This window comes from Panthera tigris, chromosome B1 (genome assembly GCF_018350195.1).
Source record: "Panthera tigris isolate Pti1 chromosome B1, P.tigris_Pti1_mat1.1, whole genome shotgun sequence".
NCBI classification, from domain to species: domain Eukaryota; kingdom Metazoa; phylum Chordata; class Mammalia; order Carnivora; family Felidae; genus Panthera; species Panthera tigris.
This window is the reverse complement of record NC_056663.1, coordinates 145,893,805-145,915,332: the sequence shown is the minus strand read 5'-3', so window position 1 is coordinate 145,915,332 and position 21,528 is coordinate 145,893,805. Positions and strand designations below refer to the sequence as shown.

Here is a 21,528-nt window from a genome sequence, read left to right as displayed (position 1 = left end):
AATATTTGTTGCTTATTTACTATATTCTAGATCCTGGAGATAGAGTGAACAAAAAAAAAAGGCAAAATCTCTACTTTCATAAGGTGTGGGCATAAGATGGAGAGTCTAGGGGCAATGAACACAAAGGCAACAAATAAGTTTAATATGTCCACTGATAAAAATTCTAAGGAGAAAAAGAGAATGAAGAGGTGGGATCAGATAATGGAAGACAGGTTTTTCAGATAGGTTGGTTTGATCACTGTGACAGAGTGACAGAGATGTGGGGAAAAAGCATTCCAGGCAGGTAGTCAGTGCAAAGGTGGCTGGTGATATGACCCTGGGGAGGACACAGACGGAGAGGTTAGAGGAGTGGCCTGTGACAGTCATTGCTGCCCTCGGGCCATGGTAGTTTGGATTATATTCTGAATGACAGGGAAGATCACTGGATAGTTGTAAGGCAGCGGAGTGACAATCTGATCTACATTCTGAGAGGACTGGTCTGACTGTTGGGGGGGACATAAGGATAGATACAGGAAGTCCTGTTAGAGCAGAGGAAATTTGAGTGGCTTGGACAGGAGGAAGTGGAGATTCTGCATATGCTCTGAAGGCAAAGCCAATGGAATTTGCTGATGGACAGGATGTGGAGGTGAGAAAGAATGAGAGCCTTGAAGGATGAGTCTAATATTTTTGTCTTGGTTGTGGTGCTTCTTCTAGTTAGCCTCCCACTTCTCTGAATGCATATTCTATATAGACACAGAAGATGTTTCATTTGAGTGGGTTCCATTAATCTAATGTTATTTGTCCAAGTTCTATCCTTTGCCATTGTCTCTTCTCTGTCTATATACTCCTCCTGACCATCTCCATTTATACCCATTGCTTTAGCTAGATCTGTATGATGATTCCCAAAGTAATAGAGTGAGAAAAGGTGCTACTTTAGGGTCAGATAGACCTAGATTCAATTCCAAGTTCCACCACTTCCAGCTAAATCTTAGGTCAGATATATGACCTCCCTGAATCTGCTATCTTATTTGGCAATTATAGATGGTAATAACTCAAAGGCACACTGAGACAAATAAATATGTTAAAAACCTTATTGTATCTCTGGCACACTGAAACCCTCAAACACTCCTTCACAGTTACATTTTATTTTGTTTTAATCTCTATCTCCAGCTCAAAATCCCCTCAAAAGAGCATGCTCCTCTCCTCTACTTTCTATACAGTCACCAAAACCTGAAGTCTGAGTCATCCTAGGTTCCTTGGGCCTCTTCTTACATAGTCTTAGCTCAGATTACACCACTTCTCACTGAATCTACTGCAGTACTTTCCAACTTCTCCCCAGTGCAATGCCGAGGATTATCCTAAAATACAAAATCCTGTCACTTCTTATAGAAAAGTTATGAATACCTTCCTATCATTTAAATAAGATTTGGGGTGCCTGGATGACTCAGTCGGTTAAGCATCTGACTTTGGCTCAAGTCATGATCTCACAGTTTGTGGGTTCAAGCCCCATGTCAGGCTCTGTGCTGACAGCTCAGAGCCTGCATCCTCCTTCAGATTCTGTGTCTCCTTCTCTCTCTTCTCCTCCCCTGCTTGCTCTCTGTCTGTCTCTCTCTCAAAAATAAATAAACATTAAAACATTTAAATAAGATTTAAATATAATGATATGTTCTCAAGATACATTCATGTCAGTCCCACTGTAGATCTCCAACTTACTCCCCTATATTATCCCACCTTCACTCTATATTCTTATAATTTAAAAGAGTCACACAACCCTAAAATTTTTATGGAACCACAAAAGAACCTGATACCAAAAGCAATCTTGAAAAAGAAAAGCAAAGCTTCAGGCATCACAATTCTGGACTTCAAGTTATATTGCAAAGCTGTAGTGATCAAAACAATATGGTACTGGCACAGAAGCAGACACACAGATCTATGGAACAGAATAGAAAACCCAGAAATAAACCCACAACTATTTGGTAAACTAGTCTTCAACAAACAAGAAAGAATATCCAGTGGAAAAAAGGCAGTCTCTTCAACGAATGGTGTTGAGAAAACTGGACAGCAACATGCAAAAGAATGAAACTAGAGCACTTTCTTACACCATACACAAAAATAAATTCAAAATGGATGCAAGACCTAAATGTAATCAAGGAAACCATTAAAATCCTAGAGAAGAACATAGGCAGTAACCTCTTTGACATCAGCCATAGCAACTTCTTACTAAATATGTCTCCTGAGGCAAGGTAAAGAAAAGCAAAAATAAACTATCAGGACTTCAACAAGGTAAAAACCTTCTGCATAGTAAAGGAAACAATCAACAAAAATAAAGGCAACCTTCCGAATGGGAGAAGATATTTGCAAATGATATCTGATAAAGGGTTAGTATCCAAAATCTATAAAGAACTTATCAAACTCAAAACCCAAAAACCAAATAATCCAGTTAAAATGGGCAGAAATTTGTAACAACGTGCATAAACTGGAGTGTATTATGCTAAGCGAAATAACTAAGTCAGAAAAAGACAAATACATTATAATTTCACTCATATGTGGAATTTAAGATACAAAACAGATGAACATAAGGGAAGGGAAGCAAAAATCATATGAAAACATAGAAGGAGACAAACCATAAAGACTCTTAAATAGAGAGAACAAACTGAGGGTTGCTGGCAGGGTGTTGGGTGGGGGGGATGGGCTAAATGGGTAAGGGGCATTAAGGAGGACATTTGCTGGAATGGGCACTGGGTGTTATATGTAAGCCATAAATCACTAAATTCTATTCTTGAAATCATTATTACACTACAAGTTAACTAACTTGAATTTAAATTAAAAAACATAATTTTAAAAAATGGGCAGAAGACATGAATAGACATTTTTCCAAAGAAGACATCCAGAAGGCTAAAGAACACATGAAAAGATGTTCAACATCACTCATCATCAAGGAAATGCAAATCAAAGCTACAATGAGATATCACCTCACACCTGTCAGAATGGCTAAAATTAACAATGGAAACAAACAACAGATGTTGGTGAGGATGTAGAGAAAGAGGAACCCAAACTGGTGCAGCCACTCTGGAGAACAGTATAGAGGTTCCTCAAAAAGTTAAAAATAGAACTACCCTATAATCCAGCAATTGTGCTATTAGGTATTTACCCAAAGGATACAAAAATACTGATTCAAAGGGATACATGCACCTCAACGTTTATAGCAGCATTATCAATAATAGCCAAATTATGGAAAGAGCCCAAATGTCCATCAACTGATGAATGGATAAAGATGTGGTATATATATACAATGGAATATTACTCAACTATAAAAATGAATGAAATCTTTTCATTTGCAATGACTTGGATGGAGCTAGAGCATATTATGCTAAGTGAAAAAAGTCAGTGAGAGAAAGATAAATACAATATGATTTCATTCATATGCATAATTTAAAAAACAAAACATGAACATATGGAAAAAGAGAGAGAGGCAAACCAGGAAACAGACTCTTCACTACAGAAAACAAACTGAGGGTTACTGGAAGGAGGTGGGTGGGGGTGGAGGTTGTTAAACGGGTGATGGGCTAAGGAGGGCATTAGGTGCTGTAAAATTATTTCAAAAAATCAAAACATATTAAAAAAGAGTCATACTGTCCTCTTCTATCATGATATGTCCCATGCTATTTCTTCTGCTTAAAATATGTTCTTTCCTCCTAGCTCTCCAAATTCTATACCTATTAGCACTTTAAATTCAAGGCTTACCTCCTCTGAAGCATCTCCATGGACTATGTCCCAGATGCAGTTGGAACCCTTTAGATGATGCCATAGTAGGAAGTGAGTATCACTTTATTACTGCCCTCACCACATCTCATTGGAATGGTTTGCTTGGTTGTAGAATACCCTGACTAGACTACCATCCTTGAAGACAGAACAGCTTAGGATTCAACTTTGTATCCTCAGTGCCTACCATGCCACAGTAACCCTGAAGTCCAGTCACATACTAATGTTCAAGGAGATTAAGATATACCCCAAAATCACATGGCCTGTATTGGCAGAGTGAATCAGACTATGAACCTTGGCCCATTTGTCTCCAACAGTCATACCTTCTCAAAATTAGAATCATGTAAGATATATTATTTTTAGTAAACCCTCAGAGATTTCAGAAAATGAAAAAAAAAAAATCTCTGTACAGCTCAAGAAAGTCTTCATTGTATCTATAAGTAGTCAAATGATAAAGGACCCCCACATTTACAAACTATAACAACAAAAACAAAATGCACATAATACGCAAAGTAAGAATCTGGTTGGCAAAGTTTCACAATTATCATGGTTATGATGCTCATGGAACTTCTAATTTTTTTCACAGTAATCATTACAGGATGCTTGAAGAACAATAAATCAGGACAATAGCCAAAATTCCTTTTCAAATAAAAATACTTAGAAAAAAAATAATGACAAATGTTATGTAATTATTTCACAGTTCAAATTTTTTTTAAAGTACTTCATAATTTTATTATGTTACCCATATGGCAATTATATAAATGAGAAACTAGGCGTACCACTTATTTTAAGGATCCTCCATACCTAGCCATATTTTAATGATAGATCTGGAATAAAAATACTGATTAATAAAAGCATTATCCAAATACAAAAAAAGTTACATAATACTTTCCTTTAAGGTTTCAATAATGTCTTAGGAAAATCATATTGCTTCTTTCAGACACCCCTGCTTTAAACAGATCATAACAAAGTTAAATAAATAATGTTAAATTTTACACGTATTAAGAACAAAAAAGTAAACAAACTTGAAACTTAATTTTAAATCTTTCTGACTTGGTTTACTGCTGATTTTGCCAATCCATTTTACATGATCCCTCCCTTCAACTGCCAGTCATCCTTTTCTGTTAAACTACACCTCATTTATTTTCCATATTTAGGGGGTGAAAGCAGTCTCCTGGGTTTCAGTAAGAAGATAGCACAGTGTCTTTCTGACTAAGAATCATCATTAGATAATTGTTCAGAATTTTCCATATATAATTTCCTACAGTACATACATACAATTATAAATCATATCACAGTCCTATAATTCAAACCCTACTCATCGATCATTATCTACTTAACAAGTTAGCACTCTTGCCCCCCCTAGTGGATGAATGAACACAGAATTGTGTTTGTTTTACTCAGGTAAAAATCAAGCTTGAAGTGTATGCATGCATATTTAGAAATATGCTTATAAGACAGATATACTAACAACTGACCAGTCAACAGCGTAGGCCATGAATATTTACATGAAGATTGCCATACTATCGTCAAAAGAGATGGTTTGAATTCCAATTCCAACCCACAGGGGCAATGTAGTCTCACACTAGTTTTTTCACATGAGGCTTCCAAAATGAGGCTGATAATAGTGACCTCATAAGTTCGTCATGAGAATGAAGAAACAACGTATGTGAAGTGTCCTGCGCGTAACTGGCACACAGCCGACCATTAATAAAATCAGCTTCCTTTCCTTCTTCTTGCTGCTTCACCCCTCACATCTCAATGGCTGCCATACACAGGTTTCTCAGGTTGCCCCTTCCAAGTATCCTCCCTATATGCCATACTCTTTGAGATACTCTTTCTTGGAGAAGAGTTAAATTTGCATACAAGATGCAAAGAGCATGTTGGGAGAAGCTCACGCCCAGTATCATTTTAGTCTAGGCAAGTACTGGTTCTCTTGCTGGTTTCATTCTGATCATTCAGATTTGAGCCTTTTCAGCATATCCTCTGACTTACCTTGCCTGGTCACAGGTAAAATCACTTAGCTACGCTGACTTGGTTTCTCCATCTCTTAAATAATCTAATTGCCACCTTTTCTCATGGGTACAATCAGAACTACCAGGACTATTCTTTAGAAATTCCTTTACATTTCAAAGTGAATAATAATAATAATAATAATAATAATAATAATAATAAAACAATATATCCATTCTCTTGTATATCCATGACTTAAAGCAGTGGTTCTCAAAGTTTGGTCCATGAATCCCCGAAGATCCTGAGGCCCATTCTCTCAAAGGAATTCTGCAAGGTCAAAGCTATTCTCATCGCAATATGCAGATATTTTTGCCTTTTTTCACGTGTTGATATTTGCACTGATGGTACAAAAGCAACGGTGAGTGAAACTTCTGGCACCATGGCATGAATCTAGTTGATGGCATCTAACTGTACTAGCAGTCATTGTATTCTTTACCACCACACGCTTACAATAATAATAATAATTTTTTAAAAGCCACTTGAACATTAACAGTGTCCCAATAAAACAATAACAGTTCATTGTATTAAATATTTAGCCTTAAGTACAACATGTTTAATATTCTGTGACATGAATGGGAAGCGCACAGCCATATCACACTTCAACTGCATACCAGAATATAAGAAATATCTCAAGGGAGATCACTGAGCCAGCCACTTTTTTCATGGAACACAATTTTTACTTAAAATAAAGACTCACATAAATTATGGTTATTCAAACTTGGGTATTTGGCAAAACATCTTGAAAATGAATAAAAGTGAGCCTGCCTCTTCAAGGAAAACCGACAGGAGTCATTGCCAATGATAAAATTGAAGCTTTTAAGTGAAAATGAGAATGTTAGAGTACTTTTTTATCTTCCACTATGAGTTTGACAGCCTCCCAACACTAAAAGGCTTTCTCTGAATTGGTTTGTGAATATATTAACAAATACTAATATCTCATGACTAAGTGAACCAACATGTTTCAGATGAAACTACAAAATCAAACATAGCTAAATGACCCACTGAAAGTGAGACAAGGATTGTAATATAAGAGAGGACAAAAATATTTGATATGGTTTCAGATTCCACACTGCAACTAACCTGTAAAATGCTACCATTTGTTGAGTTTTGGTTAGGATAAAAGAATACCCTCAATTATCTGAAAAGGCTATTAAAATATGTCCTTCCTTTCTAATTGTATATGTTTGTAAGATCAAATTTTCTTCATTTAAGTCAGCCAAGACAACATATGAAAATGCAAAGGCAGGGGTGCCTGGGTGGCTCAGTCAGTTGAGTGACTGACTCTTGATTTAGGCTCAGATCATGATCCCAGGGTCATGGGATCGAGCCACGTGTAGAGCTCTGCTCTGACAGCACGGAGCCTGCTTGGGATTCTCTCTCTGTCCTCCCTCTACCCCTCTCCCCCACTCACACTCTGTCTAAAAAAAAAAAAAAAAAAGCATATATAAAAACCTAGCAGTCTTACTAAGACAGACCTTAAAGAGGTTTGCACAAGTGAAAACCAATGTCATTCTTCTCTCCAATTCTTTTGTTTTTTTAAATAAGGCTACTTTTTGTAAAAAAAAAAAAAAAAAAAAAAAAAAAAAAAAAAAAAAATTTCTGTTATCATATAATAGCTTTATTTTTGTTACTGTAAATGAATTAATCAGTCTTTTAATAGTGTTTCAGCTTTAGTTTCTAATATGGTAAATGTAGATAGACGTAATGTACATAAACAAAATCTCTGAGGTTTTCAATACTTACTCAGAGTATAAGAGTTCCAAGGTAAAAATGTATGAGAACCAGTGCCTTAGAGAAACCAAGATTCCCCACTCACCCACCCAAGGCTAGCAGTACAGATCACTTTTCCCTCAGTTTGAAGCTAGAATGCCAGAAACTATGCAACATAAAGCAGATACTTAAAATTCCTAAAATAAATACAAGGAAGATCCAGAAATGAGACCTGAGTTTCTGAAAGTGATATTATTTCATCACATCTGGAAACCTAGGTCCAGGAAAAAAATGAGATGAGGCTTGACAATATAAATGACAAATAGAAGGAGTAATAATGTTCTTATAAATATTCTGATATTCATACATTCTCAATTCCATTACATCTCTTGTTTTTTGCCAAGACCAAACTTTTATGCCCCATAGGAGAAAAGACGCTTATAAAAAAACAAACTACATACTGATCATTTTTCTTCTGAAAATAAAATGTTATCCTCTGTTATGGCAGAATACATGCCAAAAACAGAAAGCTCCCTGGTGAAATATCTTTGAACAGCATGCAAAGCAAATCATTGTAGGTTTATACAGTATATTAAGGACACATAAACAGTGCTCTTGAACATAAAAGTAACTCATAAGTTTTTTCTTCCATGAAAAGCAGTTTGTTTTCTTACTGATTCTACCAAAATAGGCTAATTAACTTACCAGTTCATGTTATAAATTCCTTTAAAGTTAAGACTCTAACAATGGCATCTTGTCCTTTCCCCTATATGCACTGGCAAAATATTAAAATTGGATTCCATTCAAGGGGAGTATTGCTTTTTTCATTTTGCAGTTCCAGTGAATCCCCAACATATAAGAGAAAAATCAAAGTTGTGCTACCAAGTACCCTCATAACTACTGGATGTGCCACACGTATAATAGCCAACATGAAGGGTAAAAGTAATTCTTTATTTATAAATAGTTGACACTGACAGCTGTAGAATGACATAAATGCTTTAGGAAACTGGCTAATGATTTGTTTCACATTAAAACATCAGTCAATCTGAGGTACCTCAAACTTAGTTGTAATATTTGATGATCATGAATATAAGTGAGGGAAAACTTCATCTAAAATTTAGCATACAGTACAGCAAAACAAAATCTGTAATTTACAACAAAGGTAACTTGGTCCTCCATTTCCAAACTTCTAAAAAGAATGAAATGTCACTATTAACAAATATAATGATAAATAACTTATGTAGAGCCTTGCTATTCAACATGGTATTCCATGCTATTCCAAGCAATAGATCCTAGAGATCTTGTTAAAAAAGCAGATTATAGGCTTCCACATCCAGAAAGGTAGGGTAGACATACTTCTACTCCACCTAGGGATTCTTTCTACAAAATATAACTGAATACCCTGGACATTATATACACAACAAACAATAAGACTCTAAAGATGGACAGAAGAGAAACTGGCTAGAGACCTCAGGACCCATAGTGAGATGCAGGGCTTTCTTGTTGCCTCATATATTCCAGAGTTGGAATGGAAAAACTAGCATGTTAGAAAAAACAGACACAGACTAAAAAACAAAAGCCCCAACAAAAGTCTGCTCCTTCAGCCAAAGGACCAGGAGAAAGTAAGCCTCAGAAGATAGAAAACCTTATATAATACAACACCACAGAAAAACAAACATGGCCCCACCCACCCCCACACTAACACAAGCCAACTAAGGAGCCTAGACTTCCATTCTTTCAATGCTATAGTCACCCCAACACTCCACCTAATATGTAAAAGAAAGCCAAGTGGGGAGCTAGAACTTTCATCTCCACTAGTCAGTAACCAGCCCTTCCCCCTGTATTACCAGTAGAGATCACATGGGAAGCCAAAACTCCCACCTCCTCCCCAAAAGAATGAAACATCCCTCCCTCTCCCCATATGATCAAACTATATGCTGACTTCTGGTCTATTAAATCACTTCAATATATGCAAGTTGAAGGCAAAAAAAAAAAAAAAAAAAAGGCAAAGATATATCATGTAAGCATCAACCAAAGGAAATCAAGAGTGGCTATATTAACATATGATAAAGTATACTTCAGAACAAAGAAAATTACCAGACACAGAAAGAAGTATTATGTACTGATAAAATCATTAATCCGTCAAGAAAATGTAGTAATCTTCAATGTATACAGCAAATAACAGAGCTGTGAAATGTGTTACACAAACTGATATAACTGATATAACTGAAAGGAGAAATAAACAAATCCATAATTACAGCTGCTATCTTCAATACACCTCTTGCAAGAACTGACAGAACTAGAATAAAATCAACAAAGACATGGAAGAAATCACCAACACCATCAACCAACATGATCTAATTTACACAACACTCCACCCAAGAACAGTTAAATACATACACTTCCAAAAGTCCACATAAAATATACTAAGATAAGTCACATCCTGGTCCAAAAAAACCTCAATAACATTAAAATAATTGATATCAGACTGTGTGTGTGACATTGTAGTCAAATTAATAAATAATAGGAATATCCCCCAAACACTTGGAAAACACACAATGCTATAAATAATCCATGGGTCAAAGAGAAAATCTCAAGGGAAATAAAAAAAAAAAAAAAATACATTGAACTGAATGAATACATAACATTTCAAAATTTTTGGGACTCAGCTAAAGCAGGTCAGAGAGAGAAATCTATGGCATGAAATGAACACTTGAACAAAGAGGAAAAGTCTCAAATCAATAATCTAAGCTCCTACCTAAAGAACCTAGAAAAAGAAGAATAAAATAAACCCAAAGCATATAGAAGGAAAGAAATAATCAAGAATAGAAAATCAATGAAATGAAAAGAGAAAAACAACAGGAAAAAATGAAATAGAGCTGGTTATTTGAAAACATTAATGAAATTGACAAGTCTCTAGAAAGACTGATAATGAAAGAGAAGATACAAATTACTAGCATCAGGAATGAAACGGGAAGACTGACTGATTCAAGACCATACAGGCATCAAAATGATAATAAGGGAATACAATGAACTGCATAAACATACATTTGAAAACTTAGACAAAATAAATTAATTTCTCAAAATACATAAACTACCACAAGTCATCCAATGCAAAACACATCATTTAAATATTCCTATAACTATTAAGGCATAACTCATAAATTCATAACTTTAAAAATCTCCCCCTGCCCCCCCCACACACAAAAGGAATCTATAAGCCCAGAAAGTTCTACTGAAGAATTCCTCAAAATGGTTAAATTAACATTTAATTTCATACAATCACTTCCAAAAAACAGAAGAGGAAGAGGAAAAAAAACACCAATTCATTTTATGAGGCTAATTACCCTGATACCAAATCCAGACAAAGACAGGCAAAACAAAACAAAATAAAAAAATAAAACTTCCACATCTGTATCTTTATGAATATTGATACGAACATTCTTAACAAAATATTAGCACACAGGATTCAACACTATGACAAGGTAAGGAATTCCACAACATGACTTAACAAGGTTTATTACAGATACAAGATGATTCAATATTTTTTTATGTTTATGTTTATTTTTGATAGAGAGAGAGAGAGAGAGACAGAGCATGAGTGGGGGAGGGGCACAGAGCGAGGGAGATACAGAATCTGAAGCAGGCTCTGCTCTCCAAGCTGTCAGCACATAGCCCGATGCAGGGCTCGAACTCATGAACTGTAAGATCATGACCTGAGCTGAAGTCAGACGCTTAATCAACTGAGCAACCCAGGCGCCCCAAGATGGTTCAATATTTAAAAAATCGATCAATACAATCCACCAAATTAACAGGATAAAAAAGAAATATCTGCATATCAATTGATGCAGAAAATCATTAGACAAAATTTAACACCTATTTAGGATAAAAATGCTCAGAAAAATTGGAATAGAAGGGGACTTCCTCAACTTGATAAAGAGTGTCTTCAGGGACGCCTGGGTGGCTCAGTCAGTTAAGCATCTGACTTCAGCTCGGGTAGTGGTTTCGTGCTGTCTGTGACTTCGAGCCCTATGTTGGGCTCTGGGCTGACAGTTCGGACGGAGCCTGGAGCCTGCTTCAGATTCTGTGTCTCCCTCTCTCTCTGCCCCTCCCCTGCACTCTCTCTCTCTCTCTCTCAAAAAACAAACATTAAAAAATATTTTTAAAAAAGAGTATCTTCAAAAAACTTATAAATAACATTATACTTAAGGTAAAATATACTTGATGGTAAAATGGTAACATTATACTTAATGGTAATGGCTTTTCCTTTAAGACTGAAGACAAGGCAAATATGTCTGTTCTCAGCATTCTTATTTAATACAGAACAAGAGAAGGACATAAAAGACATGCAAATTATAAAGGAAAAAATAAAACTATCCCTAATCCCAGATGAGATGGTTGTATATGTAGAAAATTCCAAGAAATTTATCAAAAAATCTCATAGAAGTAGTAAGGTTAGCAAGGTAGCATCATAAAAGATACACTAAACCTCAATTATATATTTTATGTAAGCAATGAACGTATAGACACTAGAATTAAAACAAACAAACACAATACCATTTACAACCAAATTAGGAGAAAACAAGACAAAATACTAGTAGGTGTAAATCTAAGAAAACATGTATAGGACACGTATGTTGCAAACATCACAGTACTGATGAAAGAAATAAAAAAAAAGATTGGGGCACCTGGGTGGCTCAGTGGGTTGAGCGTCTGACTCTTGATTTCGGCTCAGGTCATGATCCCAGGGTCGTGGGATGGAGCCCGTGTCAGGCTCCACGCTGAGTGTGGAGTCTGCCTAAGATTCTCTCTCTTTCTCCCCCCTCTGCCCCTCTCCCTTGCTCCCATTCTTGTTATTGTTCTCTAAATAAACAAATAAGAAAATAAGTAAACAGCAAAAAAGACCTGAATAAATGGAAAGACATACGTGATCATAGATTAAAGATTCAACATAGTAAAGACAGCAACTCTCTCCAAATTTTTACATAAGTTCAATACAATTCCTATCAAAATCCAAGCAACATTTTTTATAGAGATAGACAGGATTACTTTAAATTTATACAGAACAGCAAAGGAACTGAGATAGCTGAAACAATTTTGAAAAAGAACAGTAAAGTGGGAGTAACCTGTCTAAATACATTAGTATACAGACTAAAACTACAAAAATTTTTAGGAAACAAAGTATGTTGAGTTTGTCAAGGATTGTTTAAATAAGACACAAAAAGCATGAATATAAAAGAAAAAAATCAATAAATTAAACTGCAAAATGAAAAACTTTCGCTCTTTAAAAAACTAAGTAGGGATGCCTGGGTGGCTCAGTCAGTTAAGGATCCAATTCTTGATTTCAGCTCAGATTATTATCTCACAGTTTGTGAGTTCAAGCCCCGCGTCTGCTTGGGATTCTCTCTCTCCCTCTCTCTCAGCCCCTCCTCTGCTCATACTCATGCTCACTCTCTCTCTCAAAATAAATAAAAACATTTAAAAATGTTTTAAATATATTAAAAAACTAGAATACAATACAATAAAAGACTCAGTTAATGAAAAAGGCTAGCCACAGACAGAAGAAAATACAATATCTAGAATGTAAGAAGAAATCTTAAACTCAAGAAGACAATTTGTTTTTTTTTTTAATTGGCAAAAGATGTGCAGTCAAATCATAGAAGATATATAAATAACAAGCACACACATGGATAAAATCCTCAACATCATTACAGTCATTAAAGCAATGAAAATAATGAAAATAATCAAAACCTTAATGAGACATCCCTATATACTCACAAGAACAGCTAAAATTAAAAAGATTGGCATTAGCTAATGTTGGCAAGTATGTAGAGGAACTGGAACTCTCTTACCTTGTTATGAACAATGAAAATTGGTGAGGCCAGTTCATAAAATAGTTTGGCAGTTTGTTATAAAGTTAAATATGTACTTATCATATGATCCAGCAGTTCTATTCCTAAATATTTACTTAAATGAAATGAAAACCTGTCCAAAGACTTCTACCTTAATGTTCATAGCAGCTTTATTTGTAATAGCTAAAAAATTAAAAGAATCCAAATGTCTTTCAACTGGTAAATGGATAAACAAATTTTGATGTATCTATACAGTAGAATAGTATTCTGCAGTAAAAATACACAAATTACGGACTCAGCAAGGACATGGCTGAATCTCAAAAGCACTATAACTGAAAGTATCCAAACTTCCAGACACACAAAATACCTACTGTATGATTTATTTTGATAAAATTCTAGAAGAGGCAAAATTAAGGTGAAAGAAGTAAGATCAGCGGCTGGTGGAGGTAGAGGAAGGGTACTGACTGTTAAGGAACATGAGGACATTTTTTTCTATATCATGATTGCAGTGAGGGCTACGCGACTGTGTAACACTGTCCGGATTTATCAGACGGCTCACCTAAAATTGGAGAAGTTCACTGTATCTATGTAATACCTCAACAAATATGATTTTTAAAATTCTAAACTTAAACTAGTCTTGGTTAGAGCAGTATCAGTAATTAGCCTTATAATAAATGTGTTAGTTTCACTTCTTGTTTGTGGTAAGCCTCTCCCTCTTGTTTGTCTTCTTCCCAGAAGACTAACAACAGTCCCTCTACCATGAATTCTAAGAAGCATACTCTTCGTGTGTCTCCAAGTTAGACATACAACACACTTGTCTACCGTGGTGTCAGGTGGAAAACAAATCTGTTGCTGACAGTGGTTACGCTGCCCCAAGTACCCATCCTCACGGAAAGAAAATATAATGATTTGGGTAAAAGCGGAGTGGGAAGGAATACCCAATTTTCGTTAAGACAGCATTTATTATTTGCCACATTCCTATTCTAAAATAACGTTGGCTCCTTCTCCCCTTTCCCACCCAATCTAACCCAATCCTATTCTCTTCCCCTAAACACACTGGAATTACTGTATCGTGTAAAAAAGAAAACTGAAAGACTAATAAATCTTTAGAAACCTAACACTAAATTATACCGCATGTTACATGTAAGGGTAGTAACCTTGTTCCTCTTATGTGCGAAATTCTTCAAGTGATGTCCTGAAAGCTACGGGCTTCTTTTTTAAAAAACATATACATTTTTTTTTCACTATCACTCGTTAAACAAACAACTACTTTTACCTTTTCAAAACTCAAGAGCCAGACCCTCCATGTCTTACCAGAACATTCCCTGAGTAGAACAGACTTAGTGCTGAAGAACAAAAGGCCAGAAGACAGATGAGTGTGTCTGAATCTCATTAAGGCACAGATGGAGTTACATTTGACTCCTTGCATCTGCTCTAAATTCCTGCACCAGACCAGAGATGAGGCCAGGAAAATTCAGTTCCCTTCAATTTCTGTACTCACCTCAGCAGAAACGAGGTGGATCTCCCAGGATAGTCATACCAAATCTGAAAGGCGCACAAGTTTTGTCAGGAAAAACGAGGAATTGCTGCTGCTGCTACTGAAGACAGGCAGCATGGCAGGAAGTGTGTAAAAAGAGGTGGTAAGGGTTCTCGCTGTCGTTCTGATTACAACCCGATTACAGGTGGGCACCTGAAGAGGCTCAGGTAACGAGGCAGTCAAATGGTGGCTAGAGACCACTTTTGGGGATCGGTTCTAAAAGTAGAAGGCCCCCCTAATTCTCTTCATCTTGAAAAATGCTGGATTATAAAAGCCACTCCCCTTCAATCCCTTCTCCTTCTTGTATCTATTTCCCACATTACACAAATTTTGAAAACTGAGTATCTACATGGCACTGGAATGCTCAAAACTTCCTGAAAATACTGTGTGAAACATTAAGTTAGACGAAATGGGTTAAAAAGAGAAATGTAGCATGTTATACTTCTGATTATTTCTACAGCCACCAGGTTTTCATTAAGCCTTGGGCATGTGGGTTTGTGATTATTTTCATGACAACAAACACTAAAACAGGGGAACAAGATCTGTAGTTTAAAGAAATGTAATCTTCCAAAATGTCTCCACATCATCTAATGCGCTGCTCTAGCAGATTTTGTTTCCACCTCTGTTATCCCATTTCTTGAACCTCTACAGATGTGTTGATGACAATGACTCATTCACAAAAGGCTTACGCTAAAAATTTTTTAAAGTTTATACTACTGTTCAATTATCAAGTAGTTATTTCAGATCTGACAGAAATGTTAAAAATTTGAGCAGATCATGGAAAATAGATAATAAATCAGTTTTATGTGTATTCTAATACCGAATGTTAGTAACTTTTTGCCTGTTATCACCTTTAAGCATTAATTATCTGTGTTCTGGTTTCACAGGTCATTGATTTTGTTAAAGATCACTGAGAAAATATGTTCACAATAAAATCATTCAAGGAATATCTTTCTGCCAGTTCTCTTCCCAATTTTCCCTTTTTAAAGTTACCCTGATTTTCAACCCCTAATTGTTTTTCTTTTCTCTCCGGAGATATATTTGCTGACTCTAACCAAATTTGCACTTTCTACATTTCTAACAGAAGTAACAACTGTGTATCTGCCTTCATAAAAGCACTGTGCATGCAGAAGATTCACACATGTTCTCTAGTTTAAGCCAGACCGAAAAAAAAAAAAAAAACAACCCTATAGTAGATATTATTCCTACTTTATACATGAAGAAATGATGACCCACAGAAATCCATTAAATTTTCCCAAAGTAATAAAGTTTCTAGATGGCAGAGCCAGGCTTTACCCACTTCTAATTTACTTTCAAAACTTAATACCTATTATCTTCATCACCATGGTAGGTATTGAGAACACCCTAAATTACCATATTTTGATATTCATATACTGTACTTCTATCTCTGCTTAGTTGAGTAGAGAGAGACCTATCTGGCTGCCATTTGCAAATAAAAGGTTTTGAATTCACATGTTCTATGTCTATTTCATAAAGACAACTGACAATCTAGCCCTCCATCAAGTCTCTGCACCAAGGGTCTCTTCCAGTACTAATAAACACAAGACTTCGGACATGTATTATTATTATTATTACTTTTTTTTTTTTTTACAGTGCATCAAGAAGACCAAAAGTAGTAAAACCAACTTTTCAAATAGGCAGATATATGATACTAAAAAGTTGAATCAAAAGTAAGAGAAAAAAAATGCTTCTTCTCTGAAACAGACTGAATTAACAGATGGAAGAAAGAGTTTAAGAACAGAATCAAGCTCATAATTTGAGGGAGAATCTAAGCATCTGACGGTCAATGTGCTACTTAGAACAGCTGGTGTGCCAGCTTGGATAGAATGCTTCACCCCCACTCTCTGGTGCTTTTCACTTCTCATATGCTCTATCACATCCTTATTCCCCTTCAATGTCATTAGTTTAAAAAGGCGGGAGGGGAAAATAGAGCCTTGTAAATAATAAGTGCTCAATAACCTATCTATTGTTGACTAGATTTAATGAAAATTGTGCTCATCCTTATCTAGATTTAAGAGCTTATTTTAGGGAAGATCATAGACACTCACCACTTTTATTTTATAGATGAGAATTTTTTTTTTAAAAAAGATACTTTTTTTTTTTTTTTGAGAGGTTGATATTTTCCCAAAGTCACAAGAGAAGAAGCAGAGTGCCTACCATATGCCAGATAGAGGTTGGTCTAGAGCCTGTATGTTCTTTATCAAAGGTATGTCAACTCTTAGATTTTTTTTCACAAAAAAGGATTCATTGTAAATATGTACGTTAACAGATTATATTGACTCAATGTCCAGGAAAATAAACACAAGACCATAAAGGAAGGAAAAACTTGCGAATGTGGAGTTTTCTTCACCCTTGAGAAGGAAAAAGGATACCAGTACTAAAATTGGTCCCTAAATTGGCAGCAAGTAATCTCATTCCATCACAAGAATCAATGGCCTTCTTAAGAAGTGGCTTGGAGCCAAAAGCAACTCACTAGATGAAAGTAGAGAGTCACAAGACCAACGAGCAATGAAAAATTTTAATAGCTACAACTAAGGGATGTAGATGTTCATTTCTGCCAGTCTTCCCCAGGCAACATACATAGATTACCAGTTACGTCATTCTGTAATCATCACCTTTGGTTCCACACTCACTATGAGGGCACAGTCGTATATCAAGCAGTGACTTTCATTAACAATACCTTTCCCTACATATTCAGGGTTTGTTTTTTTTTAATTTTCTCCTTTTACATATACACCAAAGAATACCACTATGGAAGTCAACTTGTATTTAGTAAAGAGATCTATTCTGCTAAAAGAGTTTAATAATCCAAATAAGCATTACCAGCAATAAGAATTCTTCTGAGTTTATAAATTTGATTTGTAAAATCTTTGATATTTCTTTATCGATTTTCTTGGCCACATTCGAAGTGGAGAAAAAATATAAATAACTGTCTAAGTTTCATGCACTTTGTATATGAGTCCATAAGTTTCTAAACTCATTATTAGAGCCAAAAAAGCTACACAATTGGTTTATTATTCCAACTAAAAAGGCTACATTTTTATTATTGATAAGCTTATAGTTTGTATGTTATTATTTATGTGTCCTTTTGTTACAAAAAGGAAAAAAAGGGAAATCGTTTGTCTAAACTGCTTTTTTATATGACATTTATTGCCAAATTGGTTTCCATACAACACCCAGTGCTCATCCCAATGACAAACTGCTTTAAAACCTTGTTTTATAGAAATACAGTCAAGGCTACAATACGTGATTCAAAGACAATTCCAAAACAAATAACTAGAGAAGCATCCAATCATGCCTATTCATTTCAGTTCAATTATTTCTTCATCATCTTCAGAAAAAAGAAAGAAAAAAACCCACCTTTCCCACAATAACATACATCAAGTGTGTTGCCAACCCAGATTTTGAGAACATTACAAACAATTTGGGGAAGGGACTTTTCCCCCCTGGAATATGTATTTCAGCGTGGTAAAAAAAAAAAAAAAAAAAAAGGTAGAAGCATAAACCATAAACCAGATCTACTACAGGAAAGATTCTGCATATAGACCAATCAGCACAGTATTTCCTAGTTCAATACAGCACTATTTCTGTTCTACCTCTTCCCATGCAAGCAAAGGTCACCTACAAATATACTGTGCACCTATTATGTGCCAGTCATTATACTAAGTGCTAAGGATAGAAGATGACTATAATGGGAAAGGTGTTTTTTTTTTTTCATTCCTTCCACTTAAGCTTTTGAAATGAGTTAAAATTTTGTAAAAAGAAATTTGTTAGACTTTCCCCAAGATCCAGTTGTATCCCCTACAAATATGGATAAAAAAAGGAGTACACTTAATCTTACAGAGGAAATTTTCAACCTACATGGTTGGCAAGGTGAACTGATAAAATCTGGAATGATTAAGGGGTCACTGAAGCAGTAGCTTTTGTACGGTTTTCTAGCCATATCCTTGAATGTAATAAACCAAGCATTCTTACTTCAGGCTTTATCTTGCTGAAAGCAGCATTGTTCACACAAGTGTTCATTTTGGAAATGTTTTACCAGTGTAAAATAACTCCATCTTGTGGATTGTCATGACCATGGCATTCAGAGCTCACCTTCCTTCAAGTTCAGAAAGATGGGACTAGCATCAGCCTGATCCCTGGAACCTTCGCAGTCTGGAGAATGCTCGTTTCCCACTGGATAGTCATCCTCACAAGCACCCCTCTGAAGAGGATATATAAGTTCCTTCTCCTCCCAGTATCAGCACAACTACTACCACGACCAAGCTGAGCTGTTCCAGCCCACCAAGACCAACACTGCTTAATGTCAGAGGTCATTGGTTTTCCTGTGGGTGGTACACCAGCCCTAATCACTTTCCATTCCATTGACATTTCTAACAGGGAATATATTAAACATAATGAGAAAGGTATGGGCAAATGGGGGCCCATGGGCCTCCCCCTTACTTGGGCCTCTGTCCTTCTGTACCATCTTCTCTCATTTGGTTTCTAAAAATGGTAATTATGATTCTATATACTTCAAATCAAACGCACCTACAACATACCCTGTTCTAACAGTAAACACCCAGCCACACATTACTGAAAATCTTCCGTTTTGATCCCATATTTCAAAAGCTCAAAACCTCAAAGGACTTTTCCCCACCTTCACTTTTCACAGGAACAATTTCTGATATCCAATATTTCTTCTTGGTGTCATCCCAGTTCTTACCGCTGGTGGTTGTCAGAGCCTTGAAATCAAAGCACATTTTGCTTATCTAAAGAGAAGTTATTAGATGTTAAATGCATGAACCAGATACTTGAAGCTTTCTTCCTGGTAAAAATCCACAAATTTAAAATGGAAGGAAGGCAAAGCTGCTGGAAATGTTCTATCTTAAGGATAAGCGTAGATGTGTTTTATCCTATCACTTCACCCTGTAGACACCCCTACTCTGGTAGTGTCCTCTGGAACGACCAAACAATCCAGAACATGTTTTCTGTCATGATTATAAATGGCTAAGAAATGCCTCAGCATGCAATACAATTAGCACCTTATTTTTTAATTTAATAGGTCACTACTTCTGTTCTACTGAGTGTCCCCTAAACATATTCTTTTGTAGAACTTATAAAACACTTTCCAATCTATCTGTTACATTCTTATGGAAATTACATAACTGAAGATAAATCAGTAAGAACCTCTGACTTACTGTGAATTACTGAATATTAAATATTAAAATATCTTATCAGAAGATAACTCACAAAAGTATTAAGCCAGAAGAATATCATAAAATATCGACTATTTTTTAAGGAACGTGTATTTTTACACTCTTGAATATATTATGTCATAGGATTTACAAGTATTCAAGGGTTCTGCAACGAAAGCATCAGTATGTAAAATATAACAAAGTGTCCACCAACAAAAATCTCAACTTTTCTTGTTCTAGGTTAATGATCCTCATCAGAAAAATGTCAGTTTACATTAAAATTGACTAGCTAATCTTAACATTATCCAGAAGTTTGTCTAAATAATTTGAACAACAAAAAAAAATGTAAACACTTATTGCTTGAATTCATGCCACTAAAGATAAGCCATTATTTGTGCTTTGAGGATCTTTTTGAGCTCAGTTAAAAGATTTAAAAAAAAAACAAAAAAACCTACTAGGTTTGCTTTTCCTGCTTGAGACTTTCAAAGGCTGTGGCAATTTGTAAAATACAGATTTCAGCTGTGTGGCCCTTAGCTGTCTAGTCTATTTGTGCATGTGGATACTTCTGCAGATGATTATAACTATGTATGTTCAGGCATAACTAAAAGGAAAGTATGTAACCAATTTTTCCCATACTACATGTAGTAAAACACATCCTTTGTTTTATGGAGCCAGCTGCTATATGCTGAGGCTGGCAAAATTGATAATTTTACTCAAAAGTAAGCACTCTGTTTTTGATTGCTGTGCTCCATCCTGGTTAACTGCTCCCTATAACATTTTATGCAACCCTCAGTGCCTTCGGAAATTGAAATTGGACTTCCTGGCTTCCTTCTTAATTGTATCACTGATAGTGTCAGTTTCACTCCTGGTTAATTTTTTTTTAAAGGACATCACAACTCAAATCATCTTATGTTGAGAGAAATAGATGTGATAAAAAGGTTTTTACTAGAAAATCCTGGGTGGGGGGGAACACTGTTTTCAGAAGTAAAAATACACGCATGAGAAAAACAACTTTCAAGGAAATATGGCATGAAACTACAGTCTTGGTGTGCCTAATATACTATATTTATCAGAGAATACGGACTTATTCCAAACAAAAACAAGGAAAAAAATAAAACATTCTAACTCACCATGAAATACTCTCATAGATATATATAGATATCTATATATAGATATATAGATATCTATATATAGATATCTATATATATTTTAAATGTGCTACTGGGGCACCTAGGTGGCTCAGACAGTTCAGTATCCAACTCTTGATTTCAGCTCACTGTCATCATCACACGGCTCATGAGATCAAGCCCCATGTCAGGCTCCATTCTGACAGTGCAGAGCCTGCTTGGAACTCTTCTCCTCTCTCTCTGCCCCTCCCCCCCGTACACAGGTGCTTGCACACTTGCTCACTCTTTCTAAAAATAAATAAACTTGAAAAAAGAAAAATATTTTTAAAATGTGCTACTAGTATATGAGA

At 35.6% G+C, this 21,528-nt stretch overlaps 1 protein-coding gene across 6 annotated transcripts in view; it reads right to left on the bottom strand.

Annotated features, from left to right (window-relative positions):
• ADAMTS3 (ADAM metallopeptidase with thrombospondin type 1 motif 3) overlaps window positions 1-21,528 on the bottom strand; it is a 258,656-nt gene that overhangs the window by 187,654 nt on the left and 49,474 nt on the right. The window contains exon 3 of one of the 6 annotated variants that reach the window (XM_042984400.1): window positions 19,514-19,598. The exons of the other annotated variants lie outside the window; for them this stretch is intronic. The gene's annotated coding sequence lies outside the window, so the exon portion shown is untranslated. The remainder of the gene's footprint in view (window positions 1-19,513; window positions 19,599-21,528) is intronic. 6 annotated transcript variants of the gene reach the window in all.